Source organism: Haliaeetus albicilla, chromosome 2 (genome assembly GCF_947461875.1).
Source record: "Haliaeetus albicilla chromosome 2, bHalAlb1.1, whole genome shotgun sequence".
Taxonomy (NCBI): Eukaryota; Metazoa; Chordata; class Aves; order Accipitriformes; family Accipitridae; genus Haliaeetus; species Haliaeetus albicilla.
In genome coordinates, this window is record NC_091484.1 from 47,814,426 (window position 1) to 47,823,393 (window position 8,968).

The following is an 8,968-nucleotide window of genomic DNA, read 5'->3' on the forward strand; positions in this document are numbered from 1 at the left end:
GGGAACATCTTGGTCTACACTGGGAAGACAGTGCCCTTTTCCCCATCATGGACATCTTGCTCCCCCTTGGCTTCAAAAGATTTTTTTGTGTTGTCTCCTCATACCATAACACTGCACTGATACCTGCCAGGTCAGACTGAAAAGGTCAACAACTGTTAAAACTAACAAGACAAGACAAAGGAAAATGGGGAAAGAATCAGGCCTTCCTATATCCAGGAACCTAACTAACTAATCCTAGCATCAAACAGGCTGCCCATGAAATGCTTTGGCTTGAAACATTTGGCTTCAGGGAGCTGTGGACCACTGCTTGCAGATGAAAGTTCAAGAATCTCACAACTTCATCACAGGAGAGCCCTGACAGTCTGAAGCCTAGTTGATTTAGCAGTGTAGGTCACTAAACAACCAGTCCACTATCATAACGAAGGATCTTGGAGGCACAACAGCAATGCAAACAAACTGACATATTGATAGCAGGGCACACTGGGAAGAAGGCACTTTTCAGCATACACAAATCAACATTTTAACAGGAATAAACCAACTGAAAATATGAAGCCCTTCCCTTGGCTCCTTTGGAAAAGTAAATTATGAGTACGTTTTCCTTTCTCTAATTCCAGGAAAAGTCTTCTAATAAAGTTCCACAAAACAAGATAGCTAAACTCAAAACCTCACAAAAGACCTCATCCATGTACTTAAGCACAGGAGGAGCAGGTGTTTCCCTATGCTGGGAAGGGAGCTGAGACTGACACACAGGACGATCGATGAATCTCAAGGGCAGAGCCAAGGATGCAGGCGGCCCTAGGGACCTGCTGACTGGGGCCTCTTTTTGCCACAAAATGTAGGAAAAAAACCATCTCAGGCAGAACATGGCATTCAACAGCACAACACTAAGCTTCCTCCATAGCACTGGCTGATGGTTTGGGGATCCTTAGGTCTTGGTCACAGGAAACCATGCATTAAGATTAATATAGTCAAAGCACACCTAAGTCAGAGACTTAACAGCACAGGCTTCAGGAGCACCCTCAGAGAGGTGCAGAGACATGGGACAAAACCAGCAACAAGACCCTAACCAAACTCCTATCAATGTTGGTGCATACAGAGAAGGTTGTAGATTGAAAAGAAACTCACCATCCCCTCTTCTTTCTAAAGGGCTTACTAGTCCTTGAGTATTTAAAACAAATAACATACTTCGTTTTTCTAATTTTTTATCACTCGAGGCATGAAATGGTAGTGAGAATAAATGACGAGGCCTGTATATGTTAATACTCAGTAACACATTCCTAAGATTTCACCCCTGTGCCTTATCAGAAGAAAAATGACTAACGTATAACTTGAATGCACTGAATGAATTTTCCCTCTTAAAAACATTTCTAGAGAAGTAGAGGACTTATGGAAACAAGACCTAAAATGAAAGGATCACTTAAGCTTGCAAATTACAAACTCTTGAACTGCTTAGACTTCTTTTTCTGCATGAAAAGAAAACACATTTAAGGAAAACACATGAAATAGCGGTTATTACAATGAAGTACCACCCCAAAGCCATATTTAATTGTTCTGCCTGCAGTAGTTGAACGAGTTGTAGAAGGGTGTAACGCGGGATTCAAGACATCACAGGAGATGCTTCCTTCCTGTGTCCCTGACCAACCTCTCTGTCCCAGACTGTGTCTAGCATTTTCTTTGTCTGACCTGTCTGCCCTCAATTCTAATTCTCACGAGAGGTAATCCATCCTTCTTAGAGGCCGACTAAAAGCAATAATCTTTGTCTGCTACTATGAGTCTGCAGTAACTGCAAGCAACCTCTGTACAAAACTTCTCCACCTGACCTAAGAATAACTCAGATTTTGCAAGAGCAAATCCTTATACAGGACTCAAAAACATGCCTATGTATGAAGTACTCAATGAATTTTAAAATTCCTACAGAAAATTCTACAGCTTCCATACTAGGAAAAAACACATTTCTAATTTCAAAAGTTCTTAGACACAGCAACTAACAGCTCCTACAAAGTCCCTATTATGGTAGGACTTATTACTGATATACTTCCTGGAAAAATTTTCCTGACTTCTGGGAAGTTAAAAACCAAAATACGTAACTCAACAAAAGATTATTTGTTTTCTATGGCAAGTGAGGAAGTTTTTTTACTATATTAAAATGTACTTAGTGATAAAGATGGACTGGGAACGAGACTGAACAAAAGGAAAAAAAAGCTCTTACCATGTGTATCAGCCACTAGCCAGGTTTTCAGCTTCCATACTGACTCATGACTAGCTTATTACCCCTTAACTACTTTCCCTTTGCCTAGGAAGTATGCACCAAGCACATCCTAGTCTTGCAGTCTGATCTACATGAGCTGCCACTTGCATTTCTCCAACCCCATTGCAAAACTGTGATCCAAGTCGGAAGGTTTACCAGCAGTATGTTACAAATAAATGACTTCCCTTTATTGTGCTTGCACTACACAACCACACTTTACAGAAGACCAAAGCTGTTAAACCCTGAAACTCAAGTGTTTTGTTCTGCTCTCAGCTTCACAGCATGTAAGAATCTTGAGGAGCACTACAGTGCCATAAATATGGCCACCACACCACTGTACCCACCCCTTCGGTCACTGGACTCTCTTTATTTTGGAATAGCTTTTGACTTTTGCAGTATCTTACAAGATCTACAGCTAGATTTAAGAAGTATGGTTCAGCAAGTTCAAAAGGGTTTTCAGGCACAGCAGAATATTACTGGACTCCACAGACTTCTCTCTAGGGAGAAGCAATAGATTTTTTCCATTTGTCAATTTTCCTCTCACACACCAGCATCACCTCTGAGTGATCCTTGAGTATTTTAGCTATCTTTCAACAGATAATTACCATTTTAAATTAACAAGTAAGTACTGCTGCAGTTGAGGGGAAGACTCATATTTAATCAACAACAGATCACATGGAAAAAGATACAGTATCAGAAATCAAATACACAGTTTAATGGGCAACCACAGCAGCTCGCAGCTGAAATTTATTGCACATGAGGTATCAGAATGGAATTACTTTACCTGTAGACTCAGGCAGCAAGACAGATGTGACAGCCTATTGCCTTATGTGCAACACAGCCGTAAGAATTCTTGAATTTGAACAGGAGGAATGAGGACAGAAAATAAGCTGAGGAGTGAAAGATGATGTCTCTTAAAGCAATCTGAATTTAACAGCACATACCCATTCAACACATCATCTCATTCCTCTGTCCTAAACAATCACCTTAAGCCTGCAAACACGTACATATATCTGTAGATGACTGTAAGCAGAGCTTAAATAAACTTGCCTTAGGTTAAAAAATTAGTCACAAATTAGATCTAATTAGATATGTTTAACCTAACTGCCTCCACCATTCTTCACCAGAGAAAAGGTTTAACTGTCACTAACTGCTGCTGATACTCCCAGGGTCTTCATTTTTCCCGGTACCGCACTCATGATTCCCCAAAGTTGGTGCAGGGTCTACATGTGCTGTGAAGTTTTTTAATGTCCTTCTACGCAGAGATGTATTTCCCTTGCAGCTTTATGTAATTTTATTTACTTTACGTCTCTGAAGTTTTTAATTTATTTTAGCAACACCTGTCTGAAAAGCCATCGCAAATCAACTCTTACAGTAACACTTGCAAGGCTTAAGTGGGAAAGAACTTAGACTTGCAAAGGTGCTCAGCCAGCCCTCTGACACATATTGCTCTGCGGTCACTAAACACATCTCAGTCCTTTATCAGCAAAAAGCTGCTTGTATGCCATTTCTTCTATTACACTTACAAAAAATTAAAGTACCTACCTACATGGAATTCATATGCATGAAAACAATTTGTTTAAAGCTTGGATTTCTCTTAATCAAAAAGAACAGTAATGACTTAAGGCCTCATATGAAAAGCAAAAAAGATGTATTGTCTGAGCAAGTTGTTCATACTAGGACCATCTAGAACAATTAAAAGAATATGAAATCAACCTGCAAAGGACCAATTTAATTTTTTTTCCCTAAATTACAGATCCAATGTTGAGTATATAAATGGAGCAAGGGGTATACATATCTGCTTTTGTTATGACAGTAATGCTGGGGGTTTTTTGAAAAGAAGCTTTTAACCAGGTAGTACAAATGCACATTTATCTAAGGCACTCACGTTGCCCTCATCATCACAATACCCAAGTGCCTCAACATTCCTTCTTTGCACCATTAACCCTCACTGTCTGTGGAAAGATTACGCGGGTTGCCCTTGCACAATTAGCAGTTAAAGACATACACAAATATAAAAGCATATACTCAAAAATGCACTTTACAGCCTATACAAAAAAACCTGCAAGCAGTTTTCTCTAAAGAACCCTCTACTGAGGGCTGCTATGCTGGCTATGTTCTGGGTGCAAAAACACCAAAGCTGGTTCTGCTCAGTCAGATCACGTCTAGGAGCAAACCACCAACACTCGTGCTAAATCAGACTAATAAACCCTGTCAGGAGGACCTTCAGGTCCCAAACCCGTACTTTCGCACAGCTCTGTCCTGTTATTTCCCACTGGAGGACACTGCTCACCTCAACCCTGCTTACCCAATAGTCTGGACTAGACAATCTTTTGGAGGATACTTTGGTGTCCTTCTGTCCCATATGCTTGAGAATCCTTCAAGTCAGGGTTCAAGAGAAGATGAAGTGAGCACAGGTCTCATCTTGCCAGACTTCGGATACAGCTAGAGTCAAGTGCTGGGATTTGCTCCTAAATTTCAAAGTGTAGAGAAAGCCTAACTTTGTGCAAGGTCCCAACAGGGAATTGGTAGCAGATGGAGATCTCTATCCATGTCTCAGATGAGCACCTTGGCTATAGGAATACCTTGTCATTCAAACATGTACCTATTGTGTTCAAACATGTATCGTGGTTGTCAGTCCCTGGCTGCTTTCAGTTATTCTTTTGTGGTCTTTTTATAATCTACCTTCTGGTACAAAACAAGACTTAGCAATGTTGACAGATCATATCACAGATCCAGCGGCTGTCCCAAGATCCAAAAACAGATGAAACCTAAAAAAAACCCACTTAGAATAAAATAAAAATATTTAAGGAAGTCAAAGAGTTATGCAATGCCCATTAACTGAGGGAGGGAGTAACCTATCCACAGAGGAGCATCTGTGAGATCTGAGAGGAAAAAACAGAGGATGTTTCTAGCAATAAAAAAACCCCTTGAACTTGCATGAACTTGAATTGATCTAAATTAATAATCCTATTTGATATTCCTCACATTAGCCAGCATATAACTATAAGGATTGGAGACAGCAGGACCAAAACCCAGTGGAGGTCTGCCTGAAAGACTCAGCTCCACGTGAAGGAGATTTTCCACAGCCCAAGCCATGCAGAAGAAAGAACCATTTTACAAAACCACGCTTGAGAACCATATGAAATGGCTTTTATATAGGAATGACTAAATAGACCTAAGACTTCAGCTTGACAAAAAGACAGCGGCAGGGGATAACACAGGTCTGTCAAGGCATGACTGCACGTCAAGGGTGAACAGGAAACAATTCTTCATCGTCTCCCAAAACAGGAACTGGGGGTTGGGGGTGGGGAATCAAATGAAACCATGAAGTAGCAGGTTCAAAAACAAATAAAAAGAGGTCCTTTTTCAAGCAGCTGTGAAAGTTATAATCACAGGATGCTGCAGACACAAAGTTTACCTAAAGTTGAAAATCCCACCGCAGGCTATCAAATACATAGGCAAACACAAAGATACCACCTTCTGCTGAGGAAGTCCTTAGCTGTGAACCAGTGAGATGGGAGCTAGGAGAGTAAGTCATAGGAATATCAGTACTTGTTTGACCTATTCTTTTATTTTTCCCTAGATAAAATGTAGTGGGTCAGACCAAGTTTCTGATCATGCCAAGCCCAGGCACAGAAAGAGGCTATAGGATCTTTGACCCATGCTACCATTAGCAGAGCAGCAGAGTACATGGCCATAATTCAGGCAAGCCTCCAGAAGTGAAGGTTAGTCATTTGAGAGAAAACAGCCTGAAACCAGTTCGGCGTCTCCTTTTCCACTCTTCCATGTCCAAAGACTGAGAGTTTCATGGTGCACTCTCCAAGGCATAAGGCACTCTCTTTCCCCCAGCTTGACCCAAGAAAAAGCTTATTGTTTTGTACATTCACCAAAACTGAGTATTACTCAATTAAAGAAATACTTGTTATTTTCTTGCTGAATCTTGCTCTCAACAACTGCAGAAAACATCAGGTGTTTAGGATCACCTATACATTGATTACAAGAGCCATCATATATTCCCAGGAGCACACCTGCACACACAAGAACCAGCAAACGGCGGGGGAAAAATGTCACCCCTGGTACCTGCTTCACAAATCAAAAGTATCAGACGTATCACCTGATGAGGAAATAGGGAATTTTTTTTTATGTAATACTTATCATTTGAAATCTAAACAATATATTGAATCACAGTGAGGTTAACATTTCCTTCTCCCTCTGTAATACGCGAAACTTAAATTACTAATTACCACACAGTAATAACCACAACTCAAACACATGAAACAAACAGATACAGCAGATAAAAGAAAATGTATTAAGGGGCAAGACACAAAGGTACAGAATAACAGCCTGCCACAGAGTCCCTACGCCGCCTTGGAAAAATCATTTGCTGCCTCCATGCTTCAAATTCCATACATAAAATGGAGGCAATGCCATTTCATTACCTCATCGCATTCTCACAAGGATAAACCAAAGATTGTGAAATGTCCGCATACTACAGGATTGAAGGTCATACAGAAGCCTTCCATAGGTAAGAGTAAGAAACACTTTTAACTAGTGTTAAAGTATTTTATTACCCTTGCAGATGAAGCACTCCTGCAGCCTTAGTCACCAAGTGAGCTCCAGTGAGGCTGCCAAGGAAAAATTGTGTTTGCCTGTTTACTCTGTGAACTAGGGTGCAATGACAGTACTGACATTCTCACATCAAAAAAAAAAAAAAGGAACGTAATATGCATGCTTTCGTACACTGAATGCCTCACAGGTTTTTTTTGGAATATGAAAGGAAGCTTGTAGGCTCTTGTTATTTAATAGTGCCACAGAGATTATCAGCGTACTATAATATCACAAAATTTGTTCACAGCGGGTAAAATTCAGACCCTACAGTGAACCAACAAAAGGCCACTTAAACTCTAAATTCGGCCTTCACAGTTGAGCCAGTGACAGACTTCTGGTAGCACTACACGGGGATATATTTCTGGACCAGAATATAAAAAGCACTTTTGTCTTGAGGGCATTTCCTTCAAGGCATTTTTGGTTTCCCACAAAAAAAAGTCAAGGGAATCTGTTATAATCTGAAGTCCAAAGCAATCTCTCTTGTTTACACTTGTTGATTCAAGTAAAACTAGATGGTGGTACATCCCTGTATTTCCATGATTTTTAAAATCAGGAAAACATACAGAGCTTGGCTGTTTTGTTAAAATAAAATTGCATCACATTTTGGTTTCATACCCCAATAGTTATGAAGATACACTACATTCAGAGAGCATGCTCTTCTATGAGCCAGGAAGGAAACAACAGGGTTTCACGATACCTGAAAGTGAGTCAAGCAATTAACAAACGTGAAAACAGAGAACGAGATTAGTATTTGAGAGAGAGATTCCGATATATAAGTAGCAACGAGATGACCTGCAAGTCCTAAGAAAAAAAAATCAGGTTGCTGATAAAGCTATGCCTTCAAAAAATTAGTTACAGGGGAAAATAGGTTTCTTAAAAGAAAGGATACAAAAAATATACACTGAAGACTTGGACAAAGGAGGGTAAAAGTCAGCACCAAGTACTAGGGTTCTGCTTTTCTCTCTCCTACAAGCACACGCAGAAATCAAGGATGTTAAACCTCTGCCTCTGTCCCCTGCCGGGGATCCGCAGGATCATCCCTGTGCCTACCGAGCTTCAACTGGAGGAGCGGAAAGTTGGATCCGTAACAAAGATCATTTTTCCACCGACGGTTTAATTTTAGAAAGGCGCTAACAAAAGGCACCGCTCTGAACACCCCGAACGCCTTGTTTCCCTTCCCAATTCATCAAAGCCCGCTTCCTTTCGGAGACGCGATGCCGTGACACGAGCAGGGCTTTATTCCGCCGCTTTGGCCGAATAAACAGCTTTTCCTGCCTGGAAGAAAACACCCCACAGACCGATGCCATAAAAAGGCAAGAAAGAAAGCGGCCCCCGCGGAAGGAAGGGCCGCCGGGCACCGGGGCTGCCCTGCCGCGGGAGCCAGCCGGCCCGCACCGCCGCCCTCCCGCCAGCAGACGCCCACCGCCGCCCGCCCCGGGGGCCTCGGGGCTTCCAGCGGGCTCCCCCGCGCCCGCAGCAGGCGCCCAGCCGACCCCCGCGCCCGCCGAACGCCAGGGAGGCCGCGTCCCCGGCAGCGGCCGGGGAGGCGAGGCCGGCCGGGGCGCGCAAACCCGCGCACGGCGGGCTTCCTCCGCGGGCACACGGGCAACGCCGCCGCGGCGCCCGCCCGGACCCGCGACGGCCGCCGCGCACAGGCCCCGCGCCCCGCCCGCCCGGAGCTGCCCCGCCGCAGCCCGCGGACGCCGCCCGCCCGCCCGGGCAGAGCCGCCGCGGGGCTGAGGCGCCGCTCGCGCCCGGCGGCGGCCGCGCTCTCCGCGGGGCGGGGCGGGGCGGCCCGGCCGCGAGGGGCGCCCGCCCGCCCGCCGCACCTGTCGGGTGGTTGCGCGGTCCGGGGAGGGGAGGGCAGGCACGGCAGCGGCGGCGGCAGACAATGGAGGAGTGAAGGACAGACACATTGACACACGGGCGGCTCTGCGGCCGCCCCCTCCGCCCGGCCGCCCCACTCCCGGCGCCTCCCCGGGGGGGGGGGCACGGAGGAGGAGCCTCAGGGAAGGCAATAAAGGAGGGCAAAGGAAAAGCAAGACCCGTTTCTCAGCTTCAGAGCGAGGGGCGAGAGAGGAACAGCCCCCTCCTGCCCGGCAGCGCCGA

The 8,968-nt window shown here is 44.2% G+C and overlaps 1 protein-coding gene across 2 annotated transcripts in view; it reads right to left on the minus strand.

Annotated features, from left to right (window-relative positions):
- BZW2 (basic leucine zipper and W2 domains 2) overlaps positions 1–8,968 on the minus strand; it is a 59,100-nt gene that overhangs the window by 49,857 nt on the left and 275 nt on the right. The window contains exon 1 of one of the 2 annotated variants that reach the window (XM_069774027.1): positions 8,689–8,831. The exons of the other annotated variant lie outside the window; for it this stretch is intronic. The gene's annotated coding sequence lies outside the window, so the exon portion shown is untranslated. Of the gene's footprint in view, positions 1–8,688; positions 8,832–8,968 lie in introns of those variants that run through there. 2 annotated transcript variants of the gene reach the window in all.